The following is an 18,774-nucleotide window of genomic DNA, read 5'->3' as shown; positions in this document are numbered from 1 at the left end:
TCGCCCTTTGACCCCAGCCAGGGGCCGCCCTCCCCCACAACCCCTTTCAGCTGCGCCCCCCCCCTCGCCCTGTGGGTGGGCTGCCGCCTATTCCCCCGGGCCAGGGCTGGGGCACAGCCAGTGTATGGGGCGTCTCTCTCTGGGGATGTGTCCCATGGGTGGGGTGGCGTGGTTTGGGGGGCGCTGAAGAAATCAGTCCCCTCCATCTCCTACCTCTGGAAAACGCCCAAGCCCGTGGAGAACTGCCGGCACCGCTTCGTGGGGGCCGGGACCCTCCTCCGTGTCCTCCTGTGGCCCAGTCCAACGGGCCTGGGCCTGGCCGGGGCTGCATTGGACCCCGACCACCCTGGCGTGTGGACTCGCTAAAAATCGGCCATTAGATATTGGATTCCAGCTTCCTGGAGGTCATTTCACTAATGAGTGCACCGGAAAGAGTTTCCTAATCCATCTGTCAGGGTGGCAACTGAAGGAGAATTTTAAAGCTGACAGAATAGGCGAGGGAAGGCATAGGAGATTTCCACACCCAGCAAGGAAGACTTTCCCGAAATGGAAGAAAGAAACGAGCAAACAGAGACACCGGTAGCCCGCCCGGAAAAGAGTCTGCCCCTGAGAGAAAGCACCCTGACCAGGTTCACCCGTGGGTGGGTGGCGAGCTAGCGGCATTCAGAAGAGCGAGGCCCGCAGTCTGTGCGGAAGACACCTGCGCTCGGGTGTGTGTGGCGGCGCGATTCACAAGCAGCTCTAGATGTTAAACCAAGGAGAAGCCAGGGAGTTCCCAACGCCCCAGGTGTCCTCAGCCCACGACTGGCTGCTGTGGGAATGCGAAGCCCGGCTCCTTGTCTCAGAGCGGGGTTCCCAGGAGGATCAGGCTGAAGCTGGGACTTGGCCTCAAAGTGTCCCCTCGCATGGCCACCCCCTTCCCCTTCCTGCTCCTCTACTCCTGGTGCCCCTCCATCCAGGGGCCAGACCTTAAAGAGTCACCGCAAGAGAATCCTGGTCCCAAAGGAGCCTTCTGGGGGACCGGTGCTGAGAGAGGTTGTGGGCATGGCCCGCTGGGGCTCTGCCCGACCCAGGGCTGAGAGATGCCACCTCCCAGCTCTGGGTCCCTGCAGGAAGTGTTGGCAAGCACAGGGCCGGTCCTCCAAAGGCCCAGGTGCAGGGAGCCCAGGCCAAGCAGCCTGTGGAAGAAGCCACTTGCCGTGCCACCCCGGGAACAGGACTGCAGGCCCCGGCCCTTCCCACCTCCTCCTCCTCCTCCTCCTCCTCCCCCCCGCCCCGCCCCCACAGGGCACAGGGCTCAGAGACACCTCAGACTCTTGCTACCCAAAGTGCAAAGGGCATCAGTTGCTCCTCCAACCCCCCCCCCCCCGCCCAGCAGACCACGTTGTCCAGCCAGCCCCCGGGCCTCCCTGGGGTGCCCAGCACAAAAGTGCAGACACCCACCGGACCCTCAGTCTCAGTTTTCGGAGGTTTTTGCCACTCTAAGGACCCGCAGGCCAGCTGGGCCTTCGGGCAGGACAGAGAGCCCCGGAATCCGACGTGGAGAGCTGCGTGTACGTCCCCATCAGGAGGCGGTCCCCACCTCCGCGGCTCTCCCCTTGCGGGGAGCGGCAGCCCAGCCGGCAGCCGCAGGGCCTCAGGGAAGACACCAGGCTGGGCCCCCGCGGCACAGCGGGGGCACGTCCCCCGCACTCACGCGACTTAGGGACGGCTGCTGGAGACTGCTGCGGCCACCCTGCTGCCGGGTTTCTGGAGGGCTTCCTGGAAGCAGCATCCACACCAAGCCCTTGGAAGGCCCAGGCGACGGAGGAGCCGGTCAGGCAGGGGCCGAGGACGGTGAGAGGCCGGGCGGGAAGGAGCGTGTCAGGCAGGGGCAGAGGACGGTGACCGGCCGGGCGGGGAGGAGCCGGTCAGGCGGGGGCCCAGGACAGTGACGGGCCTGGCCGGGGAGGAGTGCGTCAGGCAGGGGCAGAGGAGACGGGCTGGGTAAGGGTTAGGGTTACAGTTAGGGCACAATTCACAATCCCAAAGACGTGGAAGCGACCCGAGTGCCCATCCATCCAGGAGTGCATCAATAAAATGTGGCGCGTGGACACCACGGAGTGCCATTCGGCTGTGAGGAGCAGCGGTGAGAGGGCGCCTCTCGTGTTCTCCTGGCCAGAGCTGGAACCCGTTCCAGTAAGCCAAGTATCCCAAGAATGGACACACGAGCACCACGTGAGCGCGCTCACCAGCAAATTGGTACGAACGGATGGACGCCTAAGTGGACAGAGAGGAATCACCTTCATCGGGTGGGTGTCGGGCGGGCGGGTGGGGGGAGGGGAGGGGCATACACATCCATTAGGCATGGGGTGGGTGCGCACCGACTGGGGGATGGGCGCACTTGAAGCTCTGACCCGAGGGGGGAGGCTTGGAGAGGGCAAGGCACCCGACCTTAACATTGGTACCCCCACAATACGCTGGAACAACATGAGAGGTATATGAATAAGAACACAGGGGGGGCCGGGCGCGGTGGCTCACGCCTGTAATCCTAGCTCTCTGGGAGGCCGAGGCGGGCGGATTGCTCCAGGTCAGGAGTTCGAAACCAGCCTGAGCAAGAGCGAGACCCCGTCTCTACTAAAAATAGAAAGAAATTAATTGGCCAACTAATATATAGAGAAAAACACAGCCGGGCGTGGTGGTGCATGCCTGTAGTCCCAACTACTCGGGAGGCTGAGGCAGCAGGATTGCTTGAGCCCGGAGATTGAGGTTGCTGTGAGCTAGGCTGACGCCATGGCACTCACTCTAGCCTGGGCAGCAAAACGAGACTCTGTCTCAAAAAAAAAAAAAAAAAAGAACACAGGGGGGAGGGCGGCACGGGCAACACATGTCACCTGAATACTTGTACTCCCATCATCTGCTTGAAAAGAGAGAGAAAAGAAAATGCAATCCTAGAGGTAAGAGACACTTTTTAAAAATAATGAATCCGAAGAGAAAAGTAAAAGGAGGCCTGTGGAGCAGGTCTGGGTGTGACTCCGGATCCCCCAACATCAGGTGCCACCACCAAAGATTCCTGCGTGTAGCCCATAGAACCCCAAAAGCAACGGGATGAGTTCTGGTCACATACTCCCTCAAAATGACATCCTGGCCTTCTTCTGGAACTCCCTCCCCTCTCAGACTCTCAAGGTTTCCTCCAGCGTGTCGGTTCCCACAGAGCAGACCTTTGGTCTGAGACCTGACAGTCCAGAAGCCACGCATGCTGCCGCGTGGCGGCGGTGTCGCGGCTTGGGACAAGAGGAGGCCCCACGGTGCGGGCTGGGGCGCCAGGCACCGCGCGGGCGCTGAGGGTGGGGGTGACCCCCACCCCGGGCCGCCGCCGCGCTCCCAGAAAGGGGACAGAACAAGAGGCAAGAAAAAAAAAAAAAAAAAAAGCAGCAGCCTGTGGCACCCGGTATTCCCAGGCGGTCTCCCATCCAAGTACTAACCAGGCCCGACCCTGCTTAGCTTCCGAGACCAGACGAGATCGGGGGCGTTCAGGGTGGTGTGGCCCTAGACGGCGGCGGAGGGCGCCCCTGCCCCGCTCGAGAAGCCGATCCTCTCTGGGCTTCCCCGCCGCCGCCTCCCGCCCCAGGCCCCGCGCCGGGCGGGGCCGGGCCGGCCGGGTCCCGCGGGCTCCCAGGGACGGGGGTGATGGGCGGGGCGGGGCGGGGCGGGGCGGGGTGGGGGGCTGTCTCTCTATACACACACACACACACTCACACTCACTCACACTCACACAAGATGCGCCTCCACGGCTGGACTCGCCAAGGTGGAGCCCTCCCAGCCCCCCTCGTCTCCTCGCCCGGCCTCCTTCACCTACCCGCTGCCCACCCCCAGCGCGTCGCTGCCGCTGACTGCGCACGCGCGGGACGCTCGCCCTTTGACCCCAGCCAGGGGCCGCCCTCCCCCACAACCCCTTTCAGCTGCGCCCCCCCCCTCGCCCTGTGGGTGGGCTGCCGCCTATTCCCCCGGGCCAGGGCTGGGGCACAGCCAGTGTATGGGGCGTCTCTCTCTGGGGATGTGTCCCATGGGTGGGGTGGGGTGGCGTGGTTTGGGGGGCGCTGAAGAAATCAGTCCCCTCCATCTCCTACCTCTGGAAAACGCCCAAGCCCGTGGAGAACTGCCGGCACCGCTTCGTGGGGGCCGGGACCCTCCTCCGTGTCCTCCTGTGGCCCAGTCCAACGGGCCTGGGCCTGGCCGGGGCTGCATTGGACCCCGACCACCCTGGCGTGTGGACTCGCTAAAAATCGGCCATTAGATATTGGATTCCAGCTTCCTGGAGGTCATTTCACTAATGAGTGCACCGGAAAGAGTTTCCTAATCCATCTGTCAGGGTGGCAACTGAAGGAGAATTTGAAAGCTGACAGAATAGGCGAGGGAAGGCATAGGAGATTTCCACACCCAGCAAGGAAGACTTTCCCGAAATGGAAGAAAGAAACGAGCAAACAGAGACACCGGTAGCCCGCCCGGAAAAGAGTCTGCCCCTGAGAGAAAGCACCCTGACCAGGTTCACCCGTGGGTGGGTGGCGAGCTAGCGGCATTCAGAAGAGCGAGGCCCGCAGTCTGTGCGGAAGACACCTGCGCTCGGGTGTGTGTGGCGGCGCGATTCACAAGCAGCTCTAGATGTTAAACCAAGGAGAAGCCAGGGAGTTCCCAACGCCCCAGGTGTCCTCAGCCCACGACTGGCTGCTGTGGGAATGCGAAGCCCGGCTCCTTGTCTCAGAGCGGGGTTCCCAGGAGGATCAGGCTGAAGCTGGGACTTGGCCTCAAAGTGTCCCCTCGCATGGCCACCCCCTTCCCCTTCCTGCTCCTCTACTCCTGGTGCCCCTCCATCCAGGGGCCAGACCTTAAAGAGTCACCGCAAGAGAATCCTGGTCCCAAAGGAGCCTTCTGGGGGACCGGTGCTGAGAGAGGTTGTGGGCATGGCCCGCTGGGGCTCTGCCCGACCCAGGGCTGAGAGATGCCACCTCCCAGCTCTGGGTCCCTGCAGGAAGTGTTGGCAAGCACAGGGCCGGTCCTCCAAAGGCCCAGGTGCAGGGAGCCCAGGCCAAGCAGCCTGTGGAAGAAGCCACTTGCCGTGCCACCCCGGGAACAGGACTGCAGGCCCCGGCCCTTCCCACCTCCTCCTCCTCCTCCTCCTCCTCCCCCCCGCCCCGCCCCCACAGGGCACAGGGCTCAGAGACACCTCAGACTCTTGCTACCCAAAGTGCAAAGGGCATCAGTTGCTCCTCCAACCCCCCCCCCCCCCGCCCAGCAGACCACGTTGTCCAGCCAGCCCCCGGGCCTCCCTGGGGTGCCCAGCACAAAAGTGCAGACACCCACCGGACCCTCAGTCTCAGTTTTCGGAGGTTTTTGCCACTCTAAGGACCCGCAGGCCAGCTGGGCCTTCGGGCAGGACAGAGAGCCCCGGAATCCGACGTGGAGAGCTGCGTGTACGTCCCCATCAGGAGGCGGTCCCCACCTCCGCGGCTCTCCCCTTGCGGGGAGCGGCAGCCCAGCCGGCAGCCGCAGGGCCTCAGGGAAGACACCAGGCTGGGCCCCCGCGGCACAGCGGGGGCACGTCCCCCGCACTCACGCGACTTAGGGACGGCTGCTGGAGACTGCTGCGGCCACCCTGCTGCCGGGTTTCTGGAGGGCTTCCTGGAAGCAGCATCCACACCAAGCCCTTGGAAGGCCCAGGCGACGGAGGAGCCGGTCAGGCAGGGGCCGAGGACGGTGAGAGGCCGGGCGGGAAGGAGCGTGTCAGGCAGGGGCAGAGGACGGTGACCGGCCGGGCGGGGAGGAGCCGGTCAGGCGGGGGCCCAGGACAGTGACGGGCCTGGCCGGGGAGGAGTGCGTCAGGCAGGGGCAGAGGAGACGGGCTGGGTAAGGGTTAGGGTTACAGTTAGGGCACAATTCACAATCCCAAAGACGTGGAAGCGACCCGAGTGCCCATCCATCCAGGAGTGCATCAATAAAATGTGGCGCGTGGACACCACGGAGTGCCATTCGGCTGTGAGGAGCAGCGGTGAGAGGGCGCCTCTCGTGTTCTCCTGGCCAGAGCTGGAACCCGTTCCAGTAAGCCAAGTATCCCAAGAATGGACACACGAGCACCACGTGAGCGCGCTCACCAGCAAATTGGTACGAACGGATGGACGCCTAAGTGGACAGAGAGGAATCACCTTCATCGGGTGGGTGTCGGGCGGGCGGGTGGGGGGAGGGGAGGGGCATACACATCCATTAGGCATGGGGTGGGTGCGCACCGACTGGGGGATGGGCGCACTTGAAGCTCTGACCCGAGGGGGGAGGCTTGGAGAGGGCAAGGCACCCGACCTTAACATTGGTACCCCCACAATACGCTGGAACAACATGAGAGGTATATGAATAAGAACACAGGGGGGGCCGGGCGCGGTGGCTCACGCCTGTAATCCTAGCTCTCTGGGAGGCCGAGGCGGGCGGATTGCTCCAGGTCAGGAGTTCGAAACCAGCCTGAGCAAGAGCGAGACCCCGTCTCTACTAAAAATAGAAAGAAATTAATTGGCCAACTAATATATAGAGAAAAACACAGCCGGGCGTGGTGGTGCATGCCTGTAGTCCCAACTACTCGGGAGGCTGAGGCAGCAGGATTGCTTGAGCCCGGAGATTGAGGTTGCTGTGAGCTAGGCTGACGCCATGGCACTCACTCTAGCCTGGGCAGCAAAACGAGACTCTGTCTCAAAAAAAAAAAAAAAAAGAACACAGGGGGGAGGGCGGCACGGGCAACACATGTCACCTGAATACTTGTACTCCCATCATCTGCTTGAAAAGAGAGAGAAAAGAAAATGCAATCCTAGAGGTAAGAGACACTTTTTAAAAATAATGAATCCGAAGAGAAAAGTAAAAGGAGGCCTGTGGAGCAGGTCTGGGTGTGACTCCGGATCCCCCAACATCAGGTGCCACCACCAAAGATTCCTGCGTGTAGCCCATAGAACCCCAAAAGCAACGGGATGAGTTCTGGTCACATACTCCCTCAAAATGACATCCTGGCCTTCTTCTGGAACTCCCTCCCCTCTCAGACTCTCAAGGTTTCCTCCAGCGTGTCGGTTCCCACAGAGCAGACCTTTGGTCTGAGACCTGACAGTCCAGAAGCCACGCATGCTGCCGCGTGGCGGCGGTGTCGCGGCTTGGGACAAGAGGAGGCCCCACGGTGCGGGCTGGGGCGCCAGGCACCGCGCGGGCGCTGAGGGTGGGGGTGACCCCCACCCCGGGCCGCCGCCGCGCTCCCAGAAAGGGGACAGAACAAGAGGCAAGAAAAAAAAAAAAAAAAAGCAGCAGCCTGTGGCACCCGGTATTCCCAGGCGGTCTCCCATCCAAGTACTAACCAGGCCCGACCCTGCTTAGCTTCCGAGACCAGACGAGATCGGGGGCGTTCAGGGTGGTGTGGCCCTAGACGGCGGCGGAGGGCGCCCCTGCCCCGCTCGAGAAGCCGAGCCTCTCTGGGCTTCCCCGCCGCCGCCTCCCGCCCCAGGCCCCGCGCCGGGCGGGGCCCGGGCCGGCCGGGTCCCGCGGGCTCCCAGGGACGGGGGTGATGGGCGGGGCGGGGCGGGGCGGGGTGGGGGGCTGTCTCTCTATACACACACACACACACTCACACTCACTCACACTCACACAAGATGCGCCTCCACGGCTGGACTCGCCAAGGTGGAGCCCTCCCAGCCCCCCTCGTCTCCTCGCCCGGCCTCCTTCACCTACCCGCTGCCCACCCCCAGCGCGTCGCTGCCGCTGACTGCGCACGCGCGGGACGCTCGCCCTTTGACCCCAGCCAGGGGCCGCCCTCCCCCACAAACCCTTTCAGCTGCGCCCCCCCCCTCGCCCTGTGGGTGGGCTGCCGCCTATTCCCCCGGGCCAGGGCTGGGGCACAGCCAGTGTATGGGGCGTCTCTCTCTGGGGATGTGTCCCATGGGTGGGGTGGGGTGGCGTGGTTTGGGGGGCGCTGAAGAAATCAGTCCCCTCCATCTCCTACCTCTGGAAAACGCCCAAGCCCGTGGAGAACTGCCGGCACCGCTTCGTGGGGGCCGGGACCCTCCTCCGTGTCCTCCTGTGGCCCAGTCCAACGGGCCTGGGCCTGGCCGGGGCTGCATTGGACCCCGACCACCCTGGCGTGTGGACTCGCTAAAAATCGGCCATTAGATATTGGATTCCAGCTTCCTGGAGGTCATTTCACTAATGAGTGCACCGGAAAGAGTTTCCTAATCCATCTGTCAGGGTGGCAACTGAAGGAGAATTTTAAAGCTGACAGAATAGGCGAGGGAAGGCATAGGAGATTTCCACACCCAGCAAGGAAGACTTTCCCGAAATGGAAGAAAGAAACGAGCAAACAGAGACACCGGTAGCCCGCCCGGAAAAGAGTCTGCCCCTGAGAGAAAGTACCCTGACCAGGTTCACCCGTGGGTGGGTGGCGAGCTAGCGGCATTCAGAAGAGCGAGGCCCGCAGTCTGTGCGGAAGACACCTGCACTCGGGTGTGTGTGGCGGCGCGATTCACAAGCAGCTCTAGATGTTAAACCAAGGAGAAGCCAGGGAGTTCCCAACGCCCCAGGTGTCCTCAGCCCATGACTGGCTGCTGTGGGAATGCGAAGCCCGGCTCCTTGTCTCAGAGCGGGGTTCCCAGGAGGATCAGGCTGAAGCTGGGACTTGGCCTCAAAGTGTCCCCTCGCATGGCCACCCCCTTCCCCTTCCTGCTCCTCTACTCCTGGTGCCCCTCCATCCAGGGGCCAGACCTTAAAGAGTCACCGCAAGAGAATCCTGGTCCCAAAGGAGCCTTCTGGGGGACCGGTGCTGAGAGAGGTTGTGGGCATGGCCCGCTGGGGCTCTGCCCGACCCAGGGCTGAGAGATGCCACCTCCCAGCTCTGGGTCCCTGCAGGAAGTGTTGGCAAGCACAGGGCCGGTCCTCCAAAGGCCCAGGTGCAGGGAGCCCAGGCCAAGCAGCCTGTGGAAGAAGCCACTTGCCGTGCCACCCCGGGAACAGGACTGCAGGCCCCGGCCCTTCCCACCTCCTCCTCCTCCTCCTCCTCCTCCCCCCCGCCCCGCCCCCACAGGGCACAGGGCTCAGAGACACCTCAGACTCTTGCTACCCAAAGTGCAAAGGGCATCAGTTGCTCCTCCAAACTCCCCCCCCGCCCAGCAGACCACGTTGTCCAGCCAGCCCCCGGGCCTCCCTGGGGTGCCCAGCACAAAAGTGCAGACACCCACCGGACCCTCAGTCTCAGTTTTCGGAGGTTTTTGCCACTCTAAAGACCCGCAGGCCAGCTGGGCCTTCGGGCAGGACAGAGAGCCCCGGAATCCGACGTGGAGAGCTGCGTGTACGTCCCCATCAGGAGGCGGTCCCCACCTCCGCGGCTCTCCCCTTGCGGGGAGCGGCAGCCCAGCCGGCAGCCGCAGGGCCTCAGGGAAGACACCAGGCTGGGCCCCCGCGGCACAGCGGGGGCACGTCCCCCGCACTCACGCGACTTAGGGACGGCTGCTGGAGACTGCTGCGGCCACCCTGCTGCCGGGTTTCTGGAGGGCTTCCTGGAAGCAGCATCCACACCAAGCCCTTGGAAGGCCCAGGCGACGGAGGAGCCGGTCAGGCAGGGGCCGAGGACGGTGAGAGGCCGGGCGGGAAGGAGCGTGTCAGGCAGGGGCAGAGGACGGTGACCGGCCGGGCGGGGAGGAGCCGGTCAGGCGGGGGCCCAGGACAGTGACGGGCCTGGCCGGGGAGGAGTGCGTCAGGCAGGGGCAGAGGAGACGGGCTGGGTAAGGGTTAGGGTTACAGTTAGGGCACAATTCACAATCCCAAAGACGTGGAAGCGACCCGAGTGCCCATCCATCCAGGAGTGCATCAATAAAATGTGGCGTGTGGACACCACGGAGTGCCATTCGGCTGTGAGGAGCAGCGGTGAGAGGGCGCCTCTCGTGTTCTCCTGGCCAGAGCTGGAACCCGTTCCAGGAAGCCAAGTATCCCAAGAATGGACACACGAGCACCACGTGAGCGCGCTCACCAGCAAATTGGTACGAACGGATGGACGCCTAAGTGGACAGAGAGGAATCACCTTCATCGGGTGGGTGTCGGGCGGGCGGGTGGGGGGAGGGGAGGGGCATACACATCCATTAGGCATGGGGTGGGTGCGCACCGACTGGGGGATGGGCGCACTTGAAGCTCTGACCCGAGGGGGGAGGCTTGGAGAGGGCAAGGCACCCGACCTTAACATTGGTACCCCCACAATACGCTGGAACAACATGAGAGGTATATGAATAAGAACACAGGGGGGGCCGGGCGCGGTGGCTCACGCCTGTAATCCTAGCTCTCTGGGAGGCCGAGGCGGGCGGATTGCTCCAGGTCAGGAGTTCGAAACCAGCCTGAGCAAGAGCGAGACCCCGTCTCTACTAAAAATAGAAAGAAATTAATTGGCCAACTAATATATAGAGAAAAACACAGCCGGGCGTGGTGGTGCATGCCTGTAGTCCCAACTACTCGGGAGGCTGAGGCAGCAGGATTGCTTGAGCCCGGAGATTGAGGTTGCTGTGAGCTAGGCTGACGCCATGGCACTCACTCTAGCCTGGGCAGCAAAACGAGACTCTGTCTCAAAAAAAAAAAAAAAAAAGAACACAGGGGGGAGGGCGGCACGGGCAACACATGTCACCTGAATACTTGTACTCCCATCATCTGCTTGAAAAGAGAGAGAAAAGAAAATGCAATCCTAGAGGTAAGAGACACTTTTTAAAAATAATGAATCCGAAGAGAAAAGTAAAAGGAGGCCTGTGGAGCAGGTCTGGGTGTGACTCCGGATCCCCCAACATCAGGTGCCACCACCAAAGATTCCTGCGTGTAGCCCATAGAACCCCAAAAGCAACGGGACGAGTTCTGGTCACATACTCCCTCAAAATGACATCCTGGCCTTCTTCTGGAACTCCCTCCCCTCTCAGACTCTCAAGGTTTCCTCCAGCGTGTCGGTTCCCACAGAGCAGACCTTTGGTCTGAGACCTGACAGTCCAGAAGCCACGCATGCTGCCGCGTGGCGGCGGTGTCGCGGCTTGGGACAAGAGGAGGCCCCAAGGTGCGGGCTGGGGCGCCAGGCACCGCGCGGGCGCTGAGGGTGGGGGTGACCCCCACCCCGGGCCGCCGCCGCGCTCCCAGAAAGGGGACAGAACAAGAGGCAAGAAAAAAAAAAAAAAAAAAAAGCAGCAGCCTGTGGCACCCGGTATTCCCAGGCGGTCTCCCATCCAAGTACTAACCAGGCCCGACCCTGCTTAGCTTCCGAGACCAGACGAGATCGGGGGCGTTCAGGGTGGTGTGGCCCTAGACGGCGGCGGAGGGCGCCCCTGCCCCGCTCGAGAAGCCGAGCCTCTCTGGGCTTCCCCGCCGCCGCCTCCCGCCCCAGGCCCCGCGCCGGGCGGGGCCGGGCCGGCCGGGTCCCGCGGGCTCCCAGGGACGGGGGTGATGGGCGGGGCGGGGCGGGGCGGGGCGGGGTGGGGGGCTGTCTCTCTATACACACACACACACACTCACACTCACTCACACTCACACAAGATGCGCCTCCACGGCTGGACTCGCCAAGGTGGAGCCCTCCCAGCCCCCCTCGTCTCCTCGCCCGGCCTCCTTCACCTACCCGCTGCCCACCCCCAGCGCGTCGCTGCCGCTGACTGCGCACGCGCGGGACGCTCGCCCTTTGACCCCAGCCAGGGGCCGCCCTCCCCCACAACCCCTTTCAGCTGCGCCCCCCCCCTCGCCCTGTGGGTGGGCTGCCGCCTATTCCCCCGGGCCAGGGCTGGGGCACAGCCAGTGTATGGGGCGTCTCTCTCTGGGGATGTGTCCCATGGGTGGGGTGGGGTGGCGTGGTTTGGGGGGCGCTGAAGAAATCAGTCCCCTCCATCTCCTACCTCTGGAAAACGCCCAAGCCCGTGGAGAACTGCCGGCACCGCTTCGTGGGGGCCGGGACCCTCCTCCGTGTCCTCCTGTGGCCCAGTCCAACGGGCCTGGGCCTGGCCGGGGCTGCATTGGACCCCGACCACCCTGGCGTGTGGACTCGCTAAAAATCGGCCATTAGATATTGGATTCCAGCTTCCTGGAGGTCATTTCACTAATGAGTGCACCGGAAAGAGTTTCCTAATCCATCTGTCAGGGTGGCAACTGAAGGAGAATTTTAAAGCTGACAGAATAGGCGAGGGAAGGCATAGGAGATTTCCACACCCAGCAAGGAAGACTTTCCCGAAATGGAAGAAAGAAACGAGCAAACAGAGACACCGGTAGCCCGCCCGGAAAAGAGTCTGCCCCTGAGAGAAAGCACCCTGACCAGGTTCACCCGTGGGTGGGTGGCGAGCTAGCGGCATTCAGAAGAGCGAGGCCCGCAGTCTGTGCGGAAGACACCTGCGCTCGGGTGTGTGTGGCGGCGCGATTCACAAGCAGCTCTAGATGTTAAACCAAGGAGAAGCCAGGGAGTTCCCAACGCCCCAGGTGTCCTCAGCCCACGACTGGCTGCTGTGGGAATGCGAAGCCCGGCTCCTTGTCTCAGAGCGGGGTTCCCAGGAGGATCAGGCTGAAGCTGGGACTTGGCCTCAAAGTGTCCCCTCGCATGGCCACCCCCTTCCCCTTCCTGCTCCTCTACTCCTGGTGCCCCTCCATCCAGGGGCCAGACCTTAAAGAGTCACCGCAAGAGAATCCTGGTCCCAAAGGAGCCTTCTGGGGGACCGGTGCTGAGAGAGGTTGTGGGCATGGCCCGCTGGGGCTCTGCCCGACCCAGGGCTGAGAGATGCCACCTCCCAGCTCTGGGTCCCTGCAGGAAGTGTTGGCAAGCACAGGGCCGGTCCTCCAAAGGCCCAGGTGCAGGGAGCCCAGGCCAAGCAGCCTGTGGAAGAAGCCACTTGCCGTGCCACCCCGGGAACAGGACTGCAGGCCCCGGCCCTTCCCACCTCCTCCTCCTCCTCCTCCTCCTCCCCCCCGCCCCGCCCCCACAGGGCACAGGGCTCAGAGACACCTCAGACTCTTGCTACCCAAAGTGCAAAGGGCATCAGTTGCTCCTCCAACCCCCCCCCCCCCCGCCCAGCAGACCACGTTGTCCAGCCAGCCCCCGGGCCTCCCTGGGGTGCCCAGCACAAAAGTGCAGACACCCACCGGACCCTCAGTCTCAGTTTTCGGAGGTTTTTGCCACTCTAAAGACCCGCAGGCCAGCTGGGCCTTCGGGCAGGACAGAGAGCCCCGGAATCCGACGTGGAGAGCTGCGTGTACGTCCCCATCAGGAGGCGGTCCCCACCTCCGCGGCTCTCCCCTTGCGGGGAGCGGCAGCCCAGCCGGCAGCCGCAGGGCCTCAGGGAAGACACCAGGCTGGGCCCCCGCGGCACAGCGGGGGCACGTCCCCCGCACTCACGCGACTTAGGGACGGCTGCTGGAGACTGCTGCGGCCACCCTGCTGCCGGGTTTCTGGAGGGCTTCCTGGAAGCAGCATCCACACCAAGCCCTTGGAAGGCCCAGGCGACGGAGGAGCCGGTCAGGCAGGGGCCGAGGACGGTGAGAGGCCGGGCGGGAAGGAGCGTGTCAGGCAGGGGCAGAGGACGGTGACCGGCCGGGCGGGGAGGAGCCGGTCAGGCGGGGGCCCAGGACAGTGACGGGCCTGGCCGGGGAGGAGTGCGTCAGGCAGGGGCAGAGGAGACGGGCTGGGTAAGGGTTAGGGTTACAGTTAGGGCACAATTCACAATCCCAAAGACGTGGAAGCGACCCGAGTGCCCATCCATCCAGGAGTGCATCAATAAAATGTGGCGTGTGGACACCACGGAGTGCCATTCGGCTGTGAGGAGCAGCGGTGAGAGGGCGCCTCTCGTGTTCTCCTGGCCAGAGCTGGAACCCGTTCCAGGAAGCCAAGTATCCCAAGAATGGACACACGAGCACCACGTGAGCGCGCTCACCAGCAAATTGGTACGAACGGATGGACGCCTAAGTGGACAGAGAGGAATCACCTTCATCGGGTGGGTGTCGGGCGGGCGGGTGGGGGGAGGGGAGGGGCATACACATCCATTAGGCATGGGGTGGGTGCGCACCGACTGGGGGATGGGCGCACTTGAAGCTCTGACCCGAGGGGGGAGGCTTGGAGAGGGCAAGGCACCCGACCTTAACATTGGTACCCCCACAATACGCTGGAACAACATGAGAGGTATATGAATAAGAACACAGGGGGGGCCGGGCGCGGTGGCTCACGCCTGTAATCCTAGCTCTCTGGGAGGCCGAGGCGGGCGGATTGCTCCAGGTCAGGAGTTCGAAACCAGCCTGAGCAAGAGCGAGACCCCGTCTCTACTAAAAATAGAAAGAAATTAATTGGCCAACTAATATATAGAGAAAAACACAGCCGGGCGTGGTGGTGCATGCCTGTAGTCCCAACTACTCGGGAGGCTGAGGCAGCAGGATTGCTTGAGCCCGGAGATTGAGGTTGCTGTGAGCTAGGCTGACGCCATGGCACTCACTCTAGCCTGGGCAGCAAAACGAGACTCTGTCTCAAAAAAAAAAAAAAAAAAGAACACAGGGGGGAGGGCGGCACGGGCAACACATGTCACCTGAATACTTGTACTCCCATCATCTGCTTGAAAAGAGAGAGAAAAGAAAATGCAATCCTAGAGGTAAGAGACACTTTTTAAAAATAATGAATCCGAAGAGAAAAGTAAAAGGAGGCCTGTGGAGCAGGTCTGGGTGTGACTCCGGATCCCCCAACATCAGGTGCCACCACCAAAGATTCCTGCGTGTAGCCCATAGAACCCCAAAAGCAACGGGACGAGTTCTGGTCACATACTCCCTCAAAATGACATCCTGGCCTTCTTCTGGAACTCCCTCCCCTCTCAGACTCTCAAGGTTTCCTCCAGCGTGTCGGTTCCCACAGAGCAGACCTTTGGTCTGAGACCTGACAGTCCAGAAGCCACGCATGCTGCCGCGTGGCGGCGGTGTCGCGGCTTGGGACAAGAGGAGGCCCCAAGGTGCGGGCTGGGGCGCCAGGCACCGCGCGGGCGCTGAGGGTGGGGGTGACCCCCACCCCGGGCCGCCGCCGCGCTCCCAGAAAGGGGACAGAACAAGAGGCAAGAAAAAAAAAAAAAAAAAAAAGCAGCAGCCTGTGGCACCCGGTATTCCCAGGCGGTCTCCCATCCAAGTACTAACCAGGCCCGACCCTGCTTAGCTTCCGAGACCAGACGAGATCGGGGGCGTTCAGGGTGGTGTGGCCCTAGACGGCGGCGGAGGGCGCCCCTGCCCCGCTCGAGAAGCCGAGCCTCTCTGGGCTTCCCCGCCGCCGCCTCCCGCCCCAGGCCCCGCGCCGGGCGGGGCCGGGCCGGCCGGGTCCCGCGGGCTCCCAGGGACGGGGGTGATGGGCGGGGCGGGGCGGGGCGGGGCGGGGTGGGGGGCTGTCTCTCTATACACACACACACACACTCACACTCACTCACACTCACACAAGATGCGCCTCCACGGCTGGACTCGCCAAGGTGGAGCCCTCCCAGCCCCCCTCGTCTCCTCGCCCGGCCTCCTTCACCTACCCGCTGCCCACCCCCAGCGCGTCGCTGCCGCTGACTGCGCACGCGCGGGACGCTCGCCCTTTGACCCCAGCCAGGGGCCGCCCTCCCCCACAACCCCTTTCAGCTGCGCCCCCCCCCTCGCCCTGTGGGTGGGCTGCCGCCTATTCCCCCGGGCCAGGGCTGGGGCACAGCCAGTGTATGGGGCGTCTCTCTCTGGGGATGTGTCCCATGGGTGGGGTGGGGTGGCGTGGTTTGGGGGGCGCTGAAGAAATCAGTCCCCTCCATCTCCTACCTCTGGAAAACGCCCAAGCCCGTGGAGAACTGCCGGCACCGCTTCGTGGGGGCCGGGACCCTCCTCCGTGTCCTCCTGTGGCCCAGTCCAACGGGCCTGGGCCTGGCCGGGGCTGCATTGGACCCCGACCACCCTGGCGTGTGGACTCGCTAAAAATCGGCCATTAGATATTGGATTCCAGCTTCCTGGAGGTCATTTCACTAATGAGTGCACCGGAAAGAGTTTCCTAATCCATCTGTCAGGGTGGCAACTGAAGGAGAATTTGAAAGCTGACAGAATAGGCGAGGGAAGGCATAGGAGATTTCCACACCCAGCAAGGAAGACTTTCCCGAAATGGAAGAAAGAAACGAGCAAACAGAGACACCGGTAGCCCGCCCGGAAAAGAGTCTGCCCCTGAGAGAAAGCACCCTGACCAGGTTCACCCGTGGGTGGGTGGCGAGCTAGCGGCATTCAGAAGAGCGAGGCCCGCAGTCTGTGCGGAAGACACCTGCGCTCGGGTGTGTGTGGCGGCGCGATTCACAAGCAGCTCTAGATGTTAAACCAAGGAGAAGCCAGGGAGTTCCCAACGCCCCAGGTGTCCTCAGCCCACGACTGGCTGCTGTGGGAATGCGAAGCCCGGCTCCTTGTCTCAGAGCGGGGTTCCCAGGAGGATCAGGCTGAAGCTGGGACTTGGCCTCAAAGTGTCCCCTCGCATGGCCACCCCCTTCCCCTTCCTGCTCCTCTACTCCTGGTGCCCCTCCATCCAGGGGCCAGACCTTAAAGAGTCACCGCAAGAGAATCCTGGTCCCAAAGGAGCCTTCTGGGGGACCGGTGCTGAGAGAGGTTGTGGGCATGGCCCGCTGGGGCTCTGCCCGACCCAGGGCTGAGAGATGCCACCTCCCAGCTCTGGGTCCCTGCAGGAAGTGTTGGCAAGCACAGGGCCGGTCCTCCAAAGGCCCAGGTGCAGGGAGCCCAGGCCAAGCAGCCTGTGGAAGAAGCCACTTGCCGTGCCACCCCGGGAACAGGACTGCAGGCCCCGGCCCTTCCCACCTCCTCCTCCTCCTCCTCCTCCTCCCCCCCGCCCCGCCCCCACAGGGCACAGGGCTCAGAGACACCTCAGACTCTTGCTACCCAAAGTGCAAAGGGCATCAGTTGCTCCTCCAACCCCCCCCCCCCCGCCCAGCAGACCACGTTGTCCAGCCAGCCCCCGGGCCTCCCTGGGGTGCCCAGCACAAAAGTGCAGACACCCACCGGACCCTCAGTCTCAGTTTTCGGAGGTTTTTGCCACTCTAAGGACCCGCAGGCCAGCTGGGCCTTCGGGCAGGACAGAGAGCCCCGGAATCCGACGTGGAGAGCTGCGTGTACGTCCCCATCAGGAGGCGGTCCCCACCTCCGCGGCTCTCCCCTTGCGGGGAGCGGCAGCCCAGCCGGCAGCCGCAGGGCCTCAGGGAAGACACCAGGCTGGGCCCCCGCGGCACAGCGGGGGCACGTCCCCCGCACTCACGCGACTTAGGGACGGCTGCTGGAGACTGCTGCGGCCACCCTGCTGCCGGGTTTCTGGAGGGCTTCCTGGAAGCAGCATCCACACCAAGCCCTTGGAAGGCCCAGGCGACGGAGGAGCCGGTCAGGCAGGGGCCGAGGACGGTGAGAGGCCGGGCGGGAAGGAGCGTGTCAGGCAGGGGCAGAGGACGGTGACCGGCCGGGCGGGGAGGAGCCGGTCAGGCGGGGGCCCAGGACAGTGACGGGCCTGGCCGGGGAGGAGTGCGTCAGGCAGGGGCAGAGGAGACGGGCTGGGTAAGGGTTAGGGTTACAGTTAGGGCACAATTCACAATCCCAAAGACGTGGAAGCGACCCGAGTGCCCATCCATCCAGGAGTGCATCAATAAAATGTGGCGCGTGGACACCACGGAGTGCCATTCGGCTGTGAGGAGCAGCGGTGAGAGGGCGCCTCTCGTGTTCTCCTGGCCAGAGCTGGAACCCGTTCCAGGAAGCCAAGTATCCCAAGAATGGACACACGAGCACCACGTGAGCGCGCTCACCAGCAAATTGGTACGAACGGATGGACGCCTAAGTGGACAGAGAGGAATCACCTTCATCGGGTGGGTGTCGGGCGGGCGGGTGGGGGGAGGGGAGGGGCATACACATCCATTAGGCATGGGGTGGGTGCGCACCGACTGGGGGATGGGCGCACTTGAAGCTCTGACCCGAGGGGGGAGGCTTGGAGAGGGCAAGGCACCCGACCTTAACATTGGTACCCCCACAATACGCTGGAACAACATGAGAGGTATATGAATAAGAACACAGGGGGGGCCGGGCGCGGTGGCTCACGCCTGTAATCCTAGCTCTCTGGGAGGCCGAGGCGGGCGGATTGCTCCAGGTCAGGAGTTCGAAACCAGCCTGAGCAAGAGCGAGACCCCGTCTCTACTAAAAATAGAAAGAAATTAATTGGCCAACTAATATATAGAGAAAAACACAGCCGGGCGTGGTGGTGCATGCCTGTAGTCCCAACTACTCGGGAGGCTGAGGCAGCAGGATTGCTTGAGCCCGGAGATTGAGGTTGCTGTGAGCTAGGCTGACGCCATGGCACTCACTCTAGCCTGGGCAGCAAAACGAGACTCTGTCTCAAAAAAAAAAAAAAAAAAGAACACAGGGGGGAGGGCGGCACGGGCAACACATGTCACCTGAATACTTGTACTCCCATCATCTGCTTGAAAAGAGAGAGAAAAGAAAATGCAATCCTAGAGGTAAGAGACACTTTTTAAAAATAATGAATCCGAAGAGAAAAGTAAAAGGAGGCCTGTGGAGCAGGTCTGGGTGTGACTCCGGATCCCCCAACATCAGGTGCCACCACCAAAGATTCCTGCGTGTAGCCCATAGAACCCCAAAAGCAACGGGATGAGTTCTGGTCACATACTCCCTCAAAATGACATCCTGGCCTTCTTCTGGAACTCCCTCCCCTCTCAGACTCTCAAGGTTTCCTCCAGCGTGTCGGTTCCCACAGAG

At 62.8% G+C, this 18,774-nt stretch overlaps 4 non-coding genes across 4 annotated transcripts; all 4 read right to left on the bottom strand.

Moving 5' to 3' along the window:
• Positions 1-3,415: 3,415 nt before the first annotated feature.
• On the bottom strand, positions 3,416-3,534 carry LOC142876575 (5S ribosomal RNA). The gene has a single exon (XR_012923475.1). It is a non-coding gene; the product is annotated as a 5S ribosomal RNA (ribosomal RNA).
• A 3,775-nt stretch (positions 3,535-7,309) lies between these two features.
• On the bottom strand, positions 7,310-7,428 carry LOC142876574 (5S ribosomal RNA). Its single transcript, XR_012923474.1, has one exon. It is a non-coding gene; the product is annotated as a 5S ribosomal RNA (ribosomal RNA).
• Positions 7,429-11,200: 3,772 nt separating this feature from the next.
• On the bottom strand, positions 11,201-11,319 carry LOC142876573 (5S ribosomal RNA). Its single transcript, XR_012923473.1, has one exon. It is a non-coding gene; the product is annotated as a 5S ribosomal RNA (ribosomal RNA).
• Positions 11,320-15,098: 3,779 nt separating this feature from the next.
• LOC142876572 (5S ribosomal RNA) lies at positions 15,099-15,217 on the bottom strand. Its single transcript, XR_012923472.1, has one exon. It is a non-coding gene; the product is annotated as a 5S ribosomal RNA (ribosomal RNA).
• Positions 15,218-18,774: the final 3,557 nt, after the last annotated feature.

The sequence above is a fragment of the Microcebus murinus genome, chromosome 15 (genome assembly GCF_040939455.1).
Source record: "Microcebus murinus isolate Inina chromosome 15, M.murinus_Inina_mat1.0, whole genome shotgun sequence".
NCBI lineage: Eukaryota > Metazoa > Chordata > Mammalia > Primates > Cheirogaleidae > Microcebus > Microcebus murinus.
Note: the sequence above shows the minus strand (reverse complement) of the source record. Positions and strands in the feature narration are given on the sequence as shown.